The sequence below is a fragment of the Bombina bombina genome, chromosome 6 (genome assembly GCF_027579735.1).
Source record: "Bombina bombina isolate aBomBom1 chromosome 6, aBomBom1.pri, whole genome shotgun sequence".
In the NCBI taxonomy this organism is placed as follows: Eukaryota; Metazoa; Chordata; class Amphibia; order Anura; family Bombinatoridae; genus Bombina; species Bombina bombina.
The window spans coordinates 10,624,855-10,644,222 of record NC_069504.1 but is presented as its reverse complement, the minus strand read 5'-3'; the positions used below and the strand labels follow the sequence as shown (position 1 = coordinate 10,644,222).

At 38.0% G+C, this 19,368-nt stretch overlaps 1 protein-coding gene across 1 annotated transcript in view; it reads right to left on the bottom strand.

Annotated features, from left to right (window-relative positions):
• The window catches only part of LOC128662513 (ankyrin-3), a 436,289-nt gene extending 417,664 nt beyond the window's left edge, over nt 1-18,625 (bottom strand). Inside the window, exon 1 of the mRNA XM_053716291.1 lies at nt 18,463-18,625. The gene's annotated coding sequence lies outside the window, so the exon portion shown is untranslated. The remainder of the gene's footprint in view (nt 1-18,462) is intronic.
• Between the last annotated feature and the right edge of the window lie 743 nt (nt 18,626-19,368).

Genomic DNA, 19,368 nt, shown 5'->3' with positions numbered 1-19,368 from the left:
ATAGTGTAACATTATACTATACAGTTTATATTGTAACATAATACTATACAATCCCACTTACAGTTAATAGTGTAACATTATACTATACAGTTTATATTGTAACATAATACTATACAATCCCACTTACAGTTTATAGTGTAACATTATACTATACAGTTTATATTGTAACATAATACTATACAATCCCACTTACAGTTTATAGTGTAACATTACACTATACAATCCCACTTACAGTTTATAGTGTAACATTATACTATACAGTTTATATTGTAACATAATACTATACAATCCCACTTACAGTTAATAGTGTAACATTATACTATACAGTTTATATTGTAACATAATACTATACAATCCCACTTACAGTTTATAGTGTAACATTATACTATACAGTTTATATTGTAACATTATACTATACAATCCCACTTACAGTTTATAGAGTTACATTATACTATACAGTTTATATTGTAACATTATACTATACAATCCCACTTACAGTTTATAGAGTTACATTATACTATACAGTTTATATTGTAACATTATACCATACAATCACACTTACAGTTTATAGTGTAACATTATACTATACAGTTTATATTGTAACATTACACTATACAATCCCACTTACAGTTTATAGTGTAACATTATACTATACAATCCCACTTACAGTTTATATTGTAACATTATACTATACAGTTTATATTGTAACATTACACTATACAATCACACTTACAGTTTATATTGTAACATTATACTATACAGTTTATATTGTAACATTACACTATACAATCCCACTTACAGTTTATATTGTAACATTATACTATACAGTTTATATTGTAACATTATACTATACAGTTTATATTGTAACATTACACTATACAGTTTATATTGTAACATTACACTATACAATCCCACTTACAGTTTATATTGTAACATTATACTATACAATCCCACTTACAGTTTATATTGTAACATTATACTATACAATCCCACTTACAGTTTATATTGTAACATTATACTATACAGTTTATATTGTAACATTACACTATACAATCCCACTTACAGTTTATATTGTAACATTATACTATACAATCCCACTTACAGTTTATATTTTAACATTATACTATACAATCCCACTTACAGTTTATATTGAAACATACTATACAATCACGCTTACAGTTTATATTGTAACATTATACTATACAGTTTATATTGTAACATTATACTATACAGTTTATATTGTAACATTACACTATACAGTTTATATTGTAACATTACACTATACAGTTTATATTGTAACATTACACTATACAATCCCACTTACAGTTTATATTGTAACATTATACTATACAATCCCACTTACAGTTTATATTGTAACATTATACTATACAATCCCACTTACAGTTTATATTGTAACATTACACTATACAATCCCACTTACAGTTTATATTGTAACATTATACTATACAGTTTATATTGTAACATTACACTATACAATCCCACTTACAGTTTATATTGTAACATTATACTATACAATCCCACTTACAGTTTATATTTTAACATTATACTATACAATCCCACTTACAGTTTATATTGAAACATACTATACAATCACGCTTACAGTTTATATTGTAACATTACAATATACAATCACACTTACGGCTTATACTCACTAGTTAGTAAATACCACCCCCCATGCACACACAATAGTACATGCCATATTATACAGAATTAAATAAACTCACTAGTTAGTAAATACCCCCTGCACACACAATGTATCAGGTTCCTTGGTTGTTTGAATCACAACTGCAGAGCTTAATAAAATTATATATGTTTCACAACTGAAGTACAGGCTATTATATCAGCATAGACTGTGTAAACTCAGAGTGATATTTATAAGGAAACGAAGAGACACTTTATATGGTTATATATTATAGTTATACCATAAAAGTAATATAGCTCTGTAAAAGGAAAATAATGTTAGCAATAACTTTTGGCAGTTACATAGATGGTGCCCATGTAGGAGAGATAACTTTCAGATAATAAACCACTGCTGCGTGAGAGACATGAGATAGAATAATAAACCACTGCTGCGTGAGAGACATGAGATAGAATAATAAACCACTGCTGCGTGAGACATGAGATAGAATAATAAACCACTGCTGCGTGAGAGACATGAGATAGAATAATAAACCACTGCTGCGTGAGAGACATGAGATAGACTGAGCTGCAGGTGCTGACAGGGGCGTGACCTGCTGCGAGGCACAACTCACTGAATAATGTTATGCAGCGTGAAATACAAACAGAGTCCTTTGTGAGTAGTGAGAGCGGTGAGACCCGCTGAGATAAGTACAGCTGTGTGAGACGTCAGAGAAGGTCCTTTACGGCCCGGTATGGGAATGAATGAGAAAGTCCTTATGATGTTAAATTAAGGCAGACGTTTGTAAGTGTTAGAAGATTTGCAGAGAGAAAGTCTATTTGAGAATGTTCAGGTATAATATGACAACTCTATTAGCCTTTAAAGTAACGCTCCTTAGGAATGCAGAAATGTTACAAATACCGTAGCTGGAAAGTAGAATCCTTTTCATAGAAACAAAGTATTAAGTCCTGCAGAGGTGAAATGCTGAAACAGGTTGTATTGAATCTTGAGTTAGACTCCTTAAGTTTGCAATGTAGCAAGTTCTTAATCAATCCTCAGTGGAACCAAACTGCAGCTGGTATTTGTAATCCAGGAATTAAAGTATAGAGTGTAAATCTTATTCTGATATGGATTATTTTATAAAAACACGCACTGAGTTTTAGCAACAATACTCAACAACTAAGCACTTGTTTGGGGCATGATGAAGCCTTAAGTACAGGTGAGGGAGGTGAGTTGGAGCAAAAGGTAAAAGCAGGACTGGAATCCTTGCAGATCCCCCCCCCCTCAAGCAAGCCGACCACGGGTTGGAATTTAGGTCTATTAGGATAGCGTCTATGGAAACGAGCAATAAGCTTTGGAGCATTAATGTGTAAATGAGGTTCCCAAGTGTCATCCTCTGGGGCAAACCCCTTCCAACGTACCAGATACTGTAACTCCCCATTACAAAGTCTTGAATCCAAGAGATCATAAACTTCATAGACATCAGTGCTTAATTGTACAGCAGAGTGTATCAGGCTTATCTCCTAAGTAGGGTTTCAATAATGAAACATGAAAAGTCGGGTGGATGGGTAAAGAATCAGGTAAGTCAAGCCGGATGGCATTTTCGTCGATAATATGTACAATCTTGAATGGACCAAGGAACAAACCAGCTTGGTAAGTGCATTTTAATATTTTTGGTTGATAACCAAACATAGTCCCTGATCGAATATTTGGGTGAAGCTCTACGTCGAAGATCATAGAATTTTTTCTGTGAAGCCTGAGCATGTTTGATGTTGTTTCGTTATGTTGGAAATTTTCAGCAAGGTTTTGTGTTAAAACATCAACAGAAGGTGATTCAAGTGTAGAGGTAGTTTGAAGAGTGAATCTTGGGTTAAAACCATAGTTAGCGAAGAAAGGAGTGTAGTTTGTAGTAGGGTTGCACCGATACCATTTTTTTTATGACCGAGTACAAGTACCGATACTTGTTTTCAAATACTCCCCGATACCAATTACCGATATCATGTGACAGTTTACCAAGCACAATACAGGCTAATTATTTAAGATTCCTTCTTTATAATTATAAAGGACTGTAATTCAAAAGACATTATGAAATAATAAAAAAGTTCACTGAACATGTTTATAAATAAAAAAATATTACAATAAAATATTACATTTAAAGGGGTGATGCAATTGGGTTGTTGGGCTGTTATATAACATCAATCTGACATTTGTATGGAGGTTCGACTCTAAGTTGAACAGTCTTTCACTTTCCACACTACTGCATGGGGCAGAAAGATATTTTTGGGCCATTTTAGCCAGAGCTGAAAATCTGTTTATTAACTGCCCAGTTCTTCAGGGGTTTGTCTGAACGAGGTACAGTGATCTCTCCTACAATAATACAAATAACAGCAATTTGTATTGGCAGAACAGTAGTAAACAATTTTTTTTAGTTTAGTCTCCACTCCAGTTTAAAATGAACTGGGAACATGCAGTTTGAAAAAAACACCACAAGATAGCATATGGGTAAGAAGTGGAGGTATCGGTTTAAGTATCGGTGCATTTGCACGAGTACAAGTACTCATGCAAATACTTGGTATCGGTACCGATACCAATACTAGTATCGGTATCGGTGCAACCCTAGTTTGTAGTGCTGTTGATGGTATTATTATAGGCAAATTCAGCCATGGAGAGAAAAGAAGTCCATTTATTTTGATGATATGAGCAATAGCATCGTAGATATTGCTCAAGCCACTGATTTAATCTTTCAGTTTGGCCGTTTGTCTGAGGGTAGAATGCTGTGCTTAAACGTTGATCAATTTGGAGTGCTTTAGTGAGAGCTTTCCAGAAACGAGAAGTGAACTGGGTTCCTCTGTCAGTAGTCAAGATGGATGGTAGCGCACAATGTGGTTTAGGAATAAGTAAGCTGTTTCTATGGAAGTAGGTAACTTATGAAAAGCAATAAAATGTGCCATTTTAGTTAAATGATCTGTTACTACTAAGATGGTAGTCTGTCCTGAACTAGGAGGTAGGTCGACTATAAAATCCATTCCCAAATAAGACCAAGGAGACTCTGGTACTTCCTGAGGAATTAAATACCCGTAGGGTGGTCTTCTCTCTGGTTTTGACACTGTACAAGTTGTACACTGTTGTATATATTCTTTTATACTGGTTTTCATTGATGGCCACCAATAACTTCTGGCAATAAGCTCATGAGTGCGTTTGATACCTGGATGTCCAATTAGAGGAGGTTCATGATGTTCTTTGATTATTTTCTGTCTGAAACGTTCTGGAATATATAGTCTAGAACCATGGAAGTAGAACCCATTCTGCAGAGTTAGACTCTCTAATAGGGTTTGATCCTGTGATTTTAAATCAGATTGGTATTCCTTATCTTGTTGAGATAAAATTGCAAGGAAACGAGTAGGAGGGATAATGCTGGTAGGCGAGTCTTCTTGTAAAGATCGGGAATCTCGTCGAAAGAGTGCATCTGCCTTCCCATTTTTTGAACCGGGCCTATACATAATTTGAAAATTGAACCGACTGAAGTAAAGACTCCATCTTACTTGACGTCCAGATAAAGTTTTATTATTTTGTAAATATTCTAGATTCTGGTGATCTGTGTAAATCACTATAGGTAGGGAAGTACCTTCGAGAAGATGTCTCCAGAATTCAAAGGCTCTTTTAATGGCTAAAAGTTCCTTATCCCCAATGGAATAGTTAATCTCAGCTGAAGTCATAATTTTTTAATAGAATCCAACTGGGTGTAGAGGTTCTTTGGGAAACTGTCTTTGGGAGAGGACAGCGCCGAGAGCATAATCTGAAGAATCCACCTCTAGGATATATTGAAGGTTCGGATCTGGATATTTCAGGATGGGAGCAGATGAAAAAGAAGTCTTCAGAAAATTGAAGGCTTCATCCTGTTCTTTTGTCCACTGGAAAGTACAGTTAGCACTAGTTAATTTAGTCAGGGGTTTCGCTATTTTAGAGAAATTGCGGATTAATTTTCTGTAGTAGTTACTGAACCCAAGGAATTTTTGCAGTTCCTTCCTTGTTGAAGGTGTGGGCCAGGATTTAACTGCTTCAACTTTGTTGTCCTGCATCTGAATCCCATTAGGGCTGATGGAATAGCCAAGAAATTCTATTTTGTTAGTGTGAAATGTGCACTTTTCCAATTTGGCGTAGAGCCGATGGACTTGCAGTCTTGCTAGAACCCAACTAACATGTTTGATGTGTTCTTCTTGATTTATGGAGTAGATTAGAATGTCATCCAGGTACACGACAACACAGGTGTCAAGGAGGTCATGGAAATTGTCATTGATAAAGAACTGGAAAGTTGCGGGTGCGTTGGTTAAGCCGAAGGGCATAACAAGATATTCGAACAACCCATACCTAGTTCTGAAAGCGATAAGCCACTCATTCCCCTCTCGAATACGTACCAGATTGTACGCCCCTCTCAAATCTAATTTAGTAAATATCTGAGCATGCCTCAGCCTCTCTATGAGTTCAGGAATGAGAGGGAGGGGGTACCGTTTTTTTATGGTGATTTTGTTCAATTGTCTGAAATCAATGATAGGACGAAGAGATTGGTCTTTGTTCCGCACGAAGAACATTTCTGCACCAGCAGGTGAAACTGAGGGACGGATGAACCCTATCATTAAGTTTTCATCTAGGTATGTTTTCAGATGATCTAATTCTGGTTGGCAGAGAGGGTATAAATGCCCAGTGGGTGGAGTGGTTCCAGGTTTTAATTCGATAGGGCAGTCGTAGATTCTGTGTGGGGGAAGGGTGTCTGCTTCCTTCTTACTGAAAACTTCAGAAAACTGTTTGTACATCTCTGGTATCTGGGTCTCTGAAGTGGAAGAGACACTATGGAAAAAAAAATTATGACAAGTCAGTTGACAAAAACCAGAATTTAATTGAACATCTAATGTTTTCCAGTTGATAACTGGTTCGTGTAGCTGTAACCAAGCTAGAGCACAATAGGGTATAATCGAGAAGTGATTACATCAAAGGTGAGATGTTCATGGTGTGTTTTTAATGTGGTGACAGAGAGTGGGATGGTGTGATGTGTTATGAGCCCTGAAGATATCTCAGTCCCATCAACCACACGTAGAAAAATGGGAGACAACTTTTTGATCAATGGTATTTTATTTTTGGAGACCAGAGAACTGTCAATGTAATTTCCTTGTGCTCCTGTTTCCAAGACGGCTGGAATGGTCAGTTGTTTATTTGCCCACTGTAGAGAGAGAAGTAGAGAACAATGGAACGAGTTGTTATGCTTTAACTGGATGGAAAGGTTGGTATTGTACTTACTCTTTTTGTTCTGTGGCAAAGGACAGTCCTTTAAAGTATGAGATGAGGATGCACAATACATGCAAAGGCCTCTAGTCTTCCTTCTGATGTGTTTTTCAGGTGTTAGAGGACCTCTGATATAACTTATGTCCATTGCTTCAGCACCAGTTGAACCTGTATGAGAACTGTTAGGAGTGGGATGGAAAGAAACCTTATCCTTCTTGTACGCTGGTTCAGGGTATTGACGTTCAAATCTTCTTTCACGTAATCTCCTATCAATTTGCCTGCTAAGTTTCATAAGGCCTTCCAGTGTTTCTGGTAACTCAGTTTGGGCTAGTTCATCTTTTACTGCGTCAGAGAGTCCAAGCCTGAACTGATTTTCAAGGGCAATGGCATTCCATTGGGAGTCAATAGAATATTGCTTGAATTCTGTTATGTAGCTCTCAGCAGGTTTAGTACCTTGTTTTAGGTTCCTCATCTTTTTCTCAGCAGTATACTGTAGGTTAGCATCATAATATAATTCATCCATGATGTCCAGGAAAGATGAAAATGAGGAGAGAATGGGGTTATTCGTCTCAAAGAGTGTGTCTGCCCAAATGCGGGGTTATCCTCTTAAATAGCTTATCATTGAAAGGACTTTAACCCTATCATTTGAGTATGTTCTAGGTTTGAGAGTGAAATTAAGTAGACAAGCATTTTTAAATTGACGGTACAGATTCCTATCTCCATGGAAAAAATCTGGGGGTGCAATGAATGGTTCTGACTGGTTGTCAGGGAGGCTCTGTTTAGTGGAGACAGTATCTTTTATGACTTTTCTTAAAGTCTCATTTTCTAGTTGTAGCTCTCTAAAGGCTTGGCTGAGCTGATCAACTCTTTGTGTTAAATTATAAACAATTTGAGGAAGCTCTGCTGGATCCATTATATATGGCTTAGTTGTTATATCAGGTTCCTTGGTTGTTTGAATCACAACTGCAGAGCATAATAAAATTATATATGTTTCACAACTGAAGTACAGGCTATTATATCAGCATAGACTGTGTAAACTCAGAGTGATATTTATAAGGAAACGAAGAGACACTTTATATGGTTATATATTATAGTTATACCATAAAAGTAATATAGCTCTGTAAAAGGAAAATAATGTTAGCAATAACTTTTGGCAGTTACATAGATTGTGCCCATATAGGTAAGATAACTTTCAGATAATAAACCACTGCTGCGTGAGAGACATGAGATAGAATAATAAACCACTGCTGCGTGAGAGACACGAGATAGAATAATAAACCACTGCTGCGTGAGAGACATGAGATAGAATAATAAACCACTGCTGCGTGAGAGACACGAGATAGAATAATAAACCACTGCTGCGTGAGAGACATGAGATAGAATAATAAACCACTGCTGCGTGAGAGACATGAGATAGAATAATAAACCACTGCTGCGTGAGAGACATGAGATAGAATAATAAACCACTGCTGCGTGAGAGACATGAGATAGAATAATAAACCACTGCTGCGTGAGAGACATGAGATAGAATAATAAACCACTGCTGCGTGAGAGACATAAGATAGAATAATAAACCACTGCTGCGTGAGAGACATGAGATAGAATAATAAACCACTGCTGCGTGAGAGCTGCTGCATTGAGAGACATGAGATAGAATAATAAACCACTGCTGCGTGAGAGACATGAGATAGAATAATAAACCACTGCTGCGTGAGAGACATGAGAATAGAATAATAAACCACTGCTGCGTGAGAGACATGAGATAGAATAATAAACCACTGCTGCGTGAGAGACATGAGATAGAATAATAAACCACTGCTGCGTGAGAGACATAGATAGAATAATAAACCACTGCTGCGTGAGAGACATGAGATAGAAATAATAAACCACTGCTGCGTGAGAGACATGAGATAGAATAATAAACCACTGCTGCGTGAGAGACATGAGATAGAATAATAAACCACTGCTGCGTGAGAGACATGGAGATAGAATAATAAACCACTGCTGCGTGAGAGACATGAGATAGAATAATAAACCACTGCTGCGTGAGAGACATGAGATAGAATAATAAACCACTGCTGCGTGAGAGACATTAGATAGAATAATAAACCACTGCTGCGTGAGAGACATGAGATAGAATAATAAACCACTGCTGCGTGAGAGACATGAGATAGAATAATAAACCACTGCTGCGTGAGAGACATGAGATAGAATAATAAACCACTGCTGCGTGAGAGACATTAGATAGACTGAGCTGCAGGTGCTGACAGGGACGTGTCCTGCTGCGAGGCACAACGCACTGAATAATGTTATGCAGTGTGAAATACAAACAGAGTCCTTTGTGAGTAGTGAGAGCGGTGAGACCCGCTGAGATAAGTACAGCTGTGTGAGACGTCAGAAAAGGTCCGTTACGGCCGGTATGGGAATGAATGAGAAAATCCTTATGATGTTAAATTAAGGCAGACGTTTGTAAGTGTTAGAAGATTTGCAGAGAGAAAGTCTATTTGAGAATGTTCAGGTAAAATATGACAACTCTATTAGCCTTTAAAGTAACGCTCGTTAGGAATGCAGAAAGTTTACAAATACCGTAGCTGGAAAGTAGAATCCTTTTCATAGAAACAAAGTATTAAGTCCTGCAGAGGTGAAATGCTGAAACAGGTTGTATTGATTCTTGAGTTAGACTCCTTAAGTTTGCAATGTAGCAAGTTGTTAATCAATCCTCAGTAGAACCAAACTGCAGCTGGTATTTGTAATCCAGGAATTAAAGTAAAGAGTTTAAATCTTATTCTGATATGGATAAGCTTATAAGAAACAGGCACTGAGTTTTAGCAACAATACTCAACAACTAAGCACTTGTTTGGGGCGTGGTGAAGCCTTAAGTACAGGTGAGGGAGGTGAGTTGGAGCAAAAGGTAAAAGCAGGACTGGAATCCTTACACAATGGTGCATGCCAGATTATACAGAATTAAATAAACAGACAAGTTAGTAAATAAACTTTCATGATTCAGATAGGGCATGTAATTTTAAACAATTTTCCAATGTACTTTTATCACCAATTTTGCTTTGTTCTCTTGGTATTCTTAGTTGAAAGCTTAACCTAGGAGGTTCATATGCTAATTTCTTAGACCTTGAAGCCCACCTCTTTTCAGATTACATTTTAACAGTTTTTCACCACTAGAGGGTGTTAGTTCACGTATTTCATATAGATAACACTGTGCTCGTGCACGTGAAGTTATCTGGGAGCAGGCGCTGATTGGCTAGACTAATAAATAACTAAAAAGTATATTAGGGAGCGCTCAAACAAGAGTATAATCAAATGAAACCAGTGTAAAATTGTATATTATAACTCTAAATACAAAATATCAAGATGCAGAAAAAACCTATATCACACAAGCGCAGAAGATAAACCACAAAAGTGGAAATAGGAATAATCCACAAAGGAGAATAAATAGAAAAAATAATAATAATAATAAATAATGTGGCCAAAGAAAGGATAATATTAATTGCCAAAAAGAAAGATGCCGGTTACAAAAATAATACTAATGAAATATACATCATTACTGAAACATAAAAAAGTTTTAATTACACAAACAATAATAATTATATATAGGTCGACCTATTACAAAATAAATACAGAAAATTCACAACAGTAATTAAAAACAAAATATAGAGTACAAAAGTTCTATATGTCCCAATAGGGAGCAGCTTTGTATTACACCCTTGGGGCTATACTTTAGCTTTCTTGTATATTAATCCACAGATGTCTATGTGGAAGTGCATAAAGTTATGAGGAGCCGTCCAGATGGTGATTGTAGGTGACGCTGTGCTCCTTCGGACAGAAAGTCCCCTTAGTGTGTTATCAAGATGCAAGTAACAAACGTATATCCGTACTCACATGTCAGAAAACAGGAGCCGGCTTCCAGTATGCCGTGGACCACCCACAGAGAATACGGGTTAGGAGTGTAGGCGGAGGTGCCAAGCTGTATAAATGTACAAGATTCGGCTGAAAACCCGGTGATACAGTGCAGTTTCTTTTACGGGTTTAGAATTGATCTGGCAAAACTAAATTTCCAAGACCTGATTTAACGGTCAGTACTGCAGCTCTGAGCTTGAGAAAGAAACTTTGGTTTTGAAACGCGTTGCTCTTTAACCTGCTCCAGCACGGGAGCTTTTGATATTCAGGCGAAATAAACCCTTTGATGGTGAGAGCTGCAGTACTGACCGTTAAATCAGGTCTTGGAAATTTAGTTTTGCCAGATCAATTCTAAACCCGTAAAAGAAACTGCACTGTATCACCGGGTTTTCTGCCATATCTTGTACATTTATACAGCTTAGCACCTCCGCCTACACTCCTAACCCGTATTCTCTGTGGGTGGTCCACGGCACGATCGGCGCTTTTGCATACTGGAAGCCGGCTCCTGTTTTCTGACATGTGAGTACGGATATACGTTTGTTACTTGCATCTTGATAACACACTAAGAGGACTTTCTGTCCGTAGGAGCACAGCGTCACCTACAATCACCATTTGGACGGCTCCTCATAACTTTATGCACTTCCGTATAGACATCTGTGGATTAATATACAAGAAAGCTAAAGTATAGCCCCAAGGGTGTAATACAAAGCTGCTCCCTATTGGGACATATAGAACTTTTGTACTCTATATTTTGTTTTTAATTACTGTTGTTGTGAATTTTGTGTATTTATTTTGTAATAGGTCGACCTATATAAAATTATTATTGTTTGTGTAATTAACACTTTTTTATGTTTCAGTAATGATGTATATTTCATTAGTATTATTTTTGTAACCGGCATCTTTCTTTTTGGCAATTAATATTCTCCTTTCTTTGGCCACATTATTTATTATTATTATTTTTTCTATTTATTCTCCTTTGTCGATTATTCCTATTTCCACTTTTGTGGTTTATCTTCTGCGCTTGTGTGATATAGGTTTTTTCTAGCATTTTGATATTTTGTATTTAGAGTTATAATATACAATTTTACACTGGTTTCATTTGATTATACTCTTTAGCTCTTGTTTGAGCGCTCCCTAATATACTTTTTAGTTATTTATTGGTTTTTATTATAGGCCTTCAGAGGGTGTCCTATCTTCTAGTTGGAGTTTGAGTATTTATATTTATTGGCGCTGGTCACTATAACCTTTAATGCTGATTGGCTAGACTGCAAGTCTGTCAAAAGAACTGAAAAAAGGGGCAGTTTGAAGAGGCTTAGATACAAGATAATCACAGAGGTTACAAGTATATTAATATAACTGTGTTGGTTATGCAAAACTGCGGAATGGGTAATAAAGGGATTATCTATCTTTTAAAACAATAAAAATTCTGGTGTAGACTGTCCCTTTAAATAAACTCACTAGTTAGTAAATACCCCCTGCACACACAATGGTACATGCCATATTATACAGAATTAAATAAACTCACTAGTTAGTAAATACCTCCTGCACACACAATGGTACATGCCAGATTATACAGAATTAAATAAACTCACTAGTTAGTAAATACCTCCTGCACACACAATGGTACATGCCAGATTATACAGAATTAAATAAACTCACTAGTTAGTAAATACTCCATGCACACACAATGGTAAATGCCAGATTATACAGAATTAAATAAACTCACTAGTTAGTTAATACCCCCCTGCACACACAATGGTACATGCCAGATTATACAGAATTAAATAAACTCACTAGTTAGTTAATACCCCCTGCACACACACAATGGTACATGCCATATTATACAGAATTAAATAAACTCATTAGTTAGTAAATACTCCCCTGTACACACAATGGTACATGCCAGATTATACAGAATTAAATAAACTCACTAGTTAGTAAATACCCCCCTGCACACACAATGGTACATGCTATATTATACAGACTTAACCCCCTCCAAATTGTATTGTCTGTTTACTTAACTCATCTCACCCTGACCAGATTCTAACATTCCAATTGGCCTTACCAACTGTCTTTGATTAGCAATTAATTAAATTTAGTGGACTCAGTTGACTGCCCTACCTGTATATATTGCAGACTAGCTTGGGGAAGTGCATTGCACAGGGATGAGTGCATTGGTAACAGGGCTGTGTACTTTTTAACAATAGCATATGTTCACCTTTTCCAAGTGAACATTTTATAAGTGAGGCATTAATTTTTAAGAATTATACAAGAATTCCACAAGGATTGGGCAAGGGGCAAGACACAAGGCAAGTACTCTTGTATTACTATGTTTTATGTATATCATTGTATCCTTTTGCAAGTGCTGCTGTAACACTGTGTCTTATGTGTTTACTTGGTTCCCACTTTCAGAATAATGCTCAATATCTTCATACTCCTTTTTGCTACCTCTTGTCTCTACAATAAACTACATTACTCAGTTACTCCTTCTCCCTCTCCACCTGCACTGTTCATTAGCCCATCTCTCTTATACTCACCTTACTTTTGTACTCATGAACTCTACTTATTCCTAAATACTCTCTCTCCCCCCTGCACTTCAGTTAAACAGTCTCATTACTGCAAATCTGCTTCTCATCTCATGTCACTCTCCCTCTTGCTCATACTAGCTGCTGGCGACATTTCCCCTAATCCTGGTCCCTCACAACCTCCTAACCTTTCACATCCTTGTGTGCCTTTCAATAGACTTCAGAAACTAAACTCTGGTAACCTTAATCACATTCCTCTTACATCTAAAAACCCCTCCCCCTTCACTTGTGCACTCTGGAACTCTCGCTCTGTTTGCAACAAGCTAACTTCTATCCATGATCTCTTTATCTCCCACTCTCTTAACCTTTTGGCTCTTACAGAAACCTGGCTCTCTACTTCAGACACAGCATCCACTGCTGCACTGTCACATGGGGGTCTCCATTTCAGCCACACTCCTAGGTCTGGCAATAGACAAGGAGGTGGTGTCGGTATTTTACTTTCCTCTCGTTGCACCTTCCAACAAATACAGCCCTTCTCTTCACTAACATTTTCTTCATTTGAAGCACACATGATTCGGCTATTCTCTCCCCTCTCTATACGTGTTGCAGTCATATACCGCCCCCCTGGCTCCCCAACTCAATTTTTAGATCACTTTGCTGCCTGGCTTCCTTATTTCCTTTCCTCAGACACCCCTGCCCTCATTCTTGGCGACTTCAACATCCCCCTTAACAATCCCACTGCCCCATCTGCTAAACAACTTCTGCAACTCACTTCCTCTTTCGGTCTGTCACAATGGACTGATTCTCCCACTCACAAAGACGGTCACTCTCTTGACCTGATCTTTAGCTATCGATGCACTCTCTCAAACTTCTCAAACTCCCCTTTTCCTCTTTCTGACCACCATCTCTTTACCTGCAACATATCATCCCTTCCTACAACTCTCCCACCTCCTACTCCTCACACCAAACCTCACAGAAGCATTAGGTCTTTAGATCAGCAACAACTTGCTAATTCCCTTCAACCGCTCCTCTCATCCTTCTCCTCCTTTTCCTGCCCTGAACAATCTATCTGCCACTATAATTCCACCCTTATATCCGTCCTTGACAATCTCGCCCCTCTTACCACTGCTAGGAAATCACACACTCATCCCCAGCCCTGGCATACTCCTCTGACACGGTACCTACGCAGATGTTCCCGTACTGCTGAACGGCATTGGAGAAAATCACGGAGTTCAGCTGATTTTCTTCATTACAAATTCATCTTGAACTCCTACTACTCTGCCCTTAATCTCCACAAGCAACACTACTTCTCTACTCTTATCTCTAATCTTTCTTCAAACCCAAAACGTCTGTTCTCCACTTTCAATACTCTCCTCCGCCCTCCTCCACTTCCTCATACAACTTCTCTGTCAGCTCAAGACTTTGCCAGTCACTTCATTAACAAAATTGATTCCATCAGACATGAAATCAGTTCTCAACACAATTCCATTCTCTCCCCCCCTCAAATACTCTCACTCAACCACAACCCTCATAACCTGAAACTTAGTTCATTCTCCCCTGTTACTGAGGACAAAGTTTCAGCACTTATACTGCGCTCTCACCTCACTACCTGTCCCCTTGACCCTATCCCCTCACAGCTGCTCCCCTCTCTCTCTGCTACCCTTACCCCTATACTAACACACATTTTCAACCTCTCCCTCAGCACTGGTACATTTCCCTCATCAATGAAACATGCACTGGTCACACCTATCCTCAAAAAACCTTCCCTTGATCCTACCTCCCCATCCAACTACCGCCCAATTTCTCTCCTCCCTCTTGCTTCAAAGCTTCTCGAAAAACTAGTATATGCACGCCTATCCCATTTCCTTACGTTAAACTCCCTTCTTGACCCGCTGCAATCTGGATTTCGTCCCTATCACTCCACAGAGACAGCTATTGTTAAGGTCACCAACGACCTACTTACAGCTAAATCAAAATGCCACTTCTCTCTGCTTATCCTCCTTGATCTGTCCGCAGCCTTTGACACTGTCGACCACCCTCTTTTTGCTCCAAACCCTCCAATCCTTCGGCATCTGTGACACAGCCCTTTCGTGGCTCTCTTCCTACCTGTCAAACCGTACCTTCAGTGTAGCCTTCTCTGGGGCCTCCTCTGCCCCGTCACCAATTTCTGTCGGAGTACCGCAAGGCTCTGTCCTCGGTCCCCTTCTCTTCTCAATCTATACGTCATCACTAGGTTCCCTAATTAAGTCCCACGGTTTCCAATATCATTTGTATGCCGATGACACCCAAATCTACTTCTCTGCACTAGAACTATCTCCTTCCTTGCTAACCCGTGTCACTAACTGTCTTTCTCACATCTCTTCCTGGATGTCCTCTCACTACCTCAAGCTAAATCTCTCCAAAACTGAGCTCCTCATTTTCCCCCCTTCTTCCAAAATCTCCACCCCTAATATCTCTATAACTGTCGACAACTCCATCATTACCCCTACCTCGCATGCCCGATGTCTCGGGGTCACATTTGACTCAGATCTTTCCTTCACTCCTCACATTCAGTCCTTGGCTACAGCCTGCCGCTTCCACCTTAAAAACATCTCTAAAATTAGACACTTCCTTACGCAAGACACAACTAAGATTTTAATCCACTCTCTCATTCTTTCCCGCCTTGATTACTGCAACTCTGTCCTCTCTGGTCTCCCCACCTGCCGCCTAGCTCCTTTACAATCCATAATGAATGCCTCTGCCAGACTCATCTTCCTTACACGTCGCTCTTCATCTGCTGCGCCTCTCTGCCAATCCCTTCACTGGCTTCCTCTTGCCTCTAGGATCAAACACAAAACTCTCACTCTTACATACAAAGCCCTCAACTGCACTGCTCCCCCCTGCATCTCAGACCTTGTCTCCAGATACTCTCCCTCCCGTCCCCTTCGCTCTGCTCATGACCTCCTCCTCTCTTGTCACCTCATCACACTCCCGTTTACAGGACTTCTCCAGACTGGCTCCCATCTTGTGGAACTCTCTGCCTCGCTCCACAAGACTCTCTTCTAGTTTTAAAAGCTTCAAGTGCTCCCTAAAGACTCTACTGTTCAGGGACGCATACAACCTACGCTAACCCTTCCTAATACTAGTTCCTCTCCTCCACTGCAATCCCCTGAACCCTCTTAGCATGTAAGCTTAAGAGTCCAGCTGTTTGTAGATCACCTTCTTAAGAGCTGACTACAACAGTGCAACTTTTGGCAGGGCCCTCTACCCTATAATTGTTTTGTTGTACTCCCCCTTTTGTTTATAGCGCTGCGGAATCTGTTGGCGCTCTACAAATAACCGATAATAATAATAATAATAATAATAATAGACTTAAATAAACTCACTAGTTAGTAAATACCCCCTGCACACACAATAGTACATGCTATATTATACAGAATGAAATAAACTCACTAGTTAGTAAATACTCCCCTGAACACACAATGGTACATGCTATATTATACAGAATTAAATAAACTCACTAGTTAGTAAATACCCCCTGCACACACAATGGTACATGCAAGATTATACAGAATTAAATAAACTCACTAGTTAGTAAATACCTCCTGCACACACAATGGTACATGCCATATTATACAGAATTAAATAAACTCACTAGTTAGTAAATACTCCCCCTGCACACACAATGGTACATGCCAGATTATACAGAATTAAATAAACTCACTAGTTAGTAAATACCCCCTGCACACACAATGGTACATGCCAGATTATACAGAATTAAACTCACTAGTTAGTAAATACTCCCTGCACACACAATAGTACATGCCATATTATACAGAATTAAATAAACTCACTAGTTAGTAAATACCTCCTGCACACACAATAGTACATGCTATATTATACAGAATTAAATAAACTCACTAGTTAGTAAATGCCCCCTGCACACACAATGGTACATGCCAGATTATACAGAATTAAATAAACTCACTAGTTAGTAAATTCCCCCTGCACACACAATGGTACATGCCATATTATACAGAATTAAATAAACTCACTAGTTAGTAAATACCCCCTGCACACACAATGGTACATGCCATATTATACAGAATTAAATAAACTCACTAGTTATTAAATACCCCCTGCACACACAATAGTACATGCTATATTATACAGACTTAAACTCACTAGTTAGTAAATACCCCCCTGCACACACAATGGTACATGCCAGATTATACAGAATTAAATAAACTCACTAGTTAGTAAATACCCCCTGCACACACAATGGTACATGCCATATTATACAGAATTAAATAAACTCACTAGTTAGTAAATACCCCCTGCACACACAATAGTACATGCTATATTATACAGAATTAAATAAACTCACTAGTTAGTAAATACCCCCTGCACACACAATGGTACATGCCATATTATACAGAATTAAATAAACTCACTAGTTAGTAAATACCCCCTGCACACACAATGGTACATGCCAGATTATACAGAATTAAATAAACTCACTAGTTAGTAAATACTCCCCCTGCACACACAATGGTACATGCCAGATTATACAGAATTAAATAAACTCACTAGTTAGTAAATACCCCCTGCACACACAATGGTACATGCCATATTATACAGAATTAAATAAACTCACTAGTTAGTAAATACCCCCTGCACACACAATGGTACATGCCATATTATACAGAATTAAATAAACTCACTAGTTAGTAAATACCCCCTGCACACACAATGGTACATGCCAGATTATACAGAATTAAATAAACTCACTAGTTAGTAAATACTCCCCCTGCACACACAATGGTACATGCCAGATTATACAGAATTAAATAAACTCACTAGTTAGTAAATACCCCCTGCACACACAATGGTACATGCCATATTATACAGAATTAAATAAACTCACTAGTTAGTAAATACCCCCTGCACACACAATGGTACATGCCAGATTATACAGAATTAAATAAACTCACTAGTTAGTAAATACTCCCCCTGCACACACAATGGTACATGCCAGATTATACAGAATTAAATAAACTCACTAGTTAGTAAATACCTCCTGCACACACAATGGTACATGCCATATTATACAGAATTAAATAAACTCACTGTAGTATTTTCTGTGTGTGTTTTGAATATGGGTTGCAGGAGCAAGCACTACTTGATAGCTGGAACACAGAGCAGTTCTTTATTCAGCTCAGATGGAATTCAAAGAGCAACAAGAGAAACTGAAACTAAAACTTAACGTGGCTTCTAATCAAAGAGTTCCCAAAAACAGTTCTAGAGTGACCTTTCTTAAAGTAAAAGCATACCACATTCACAAGTTAGTAAATAACCCCCCCTACGTACACAAAAAATGGTACATGCCAGATTATACGGAATTAAACTCACTGGTTAGTAAATGACCCCTGTACACACAATGGTACATGCCAGATTATACTGAATTAAATAAACTCACTAGTTAGTAAATACTCCCCTGTACACACAATGGTACATGCCAGATTATACTGAATTAAATAAACTCACTAGTTAGTAAATACTCCCCTGTACACACAATGGTACATGCCATATTATACATAATTACATAAACTTACTAGTTAGTAGATTCCCCCTGCACACACAATGGTATATGCCATATTATACATAATTACATAAACTCATTAGTTAGTAAATACTCCCCTGTACACACAATGGTACATGCCATATTATACATAATTACATAAACTCACGTTAGTAAATACCCCCTGCACACACAATGGTACATGCCAGATTATACAGAATTAAATAAACTCACTAGTTAGTAATACCCCCTGCACACACAATGGTACATGCCATATTATACAGAATTAAATAAACTCACTAGTTATTAAATACCCCCTGCACACACAATAGTACATGCTATATTATACAGACTTAAACTCACTAGTTAGTAAATACCCCCCTGCACACACAATGGTACATGCCAGATTATACAGAATTAAATAAACTCACTAGTTAGTAAATACCCCCTGCACA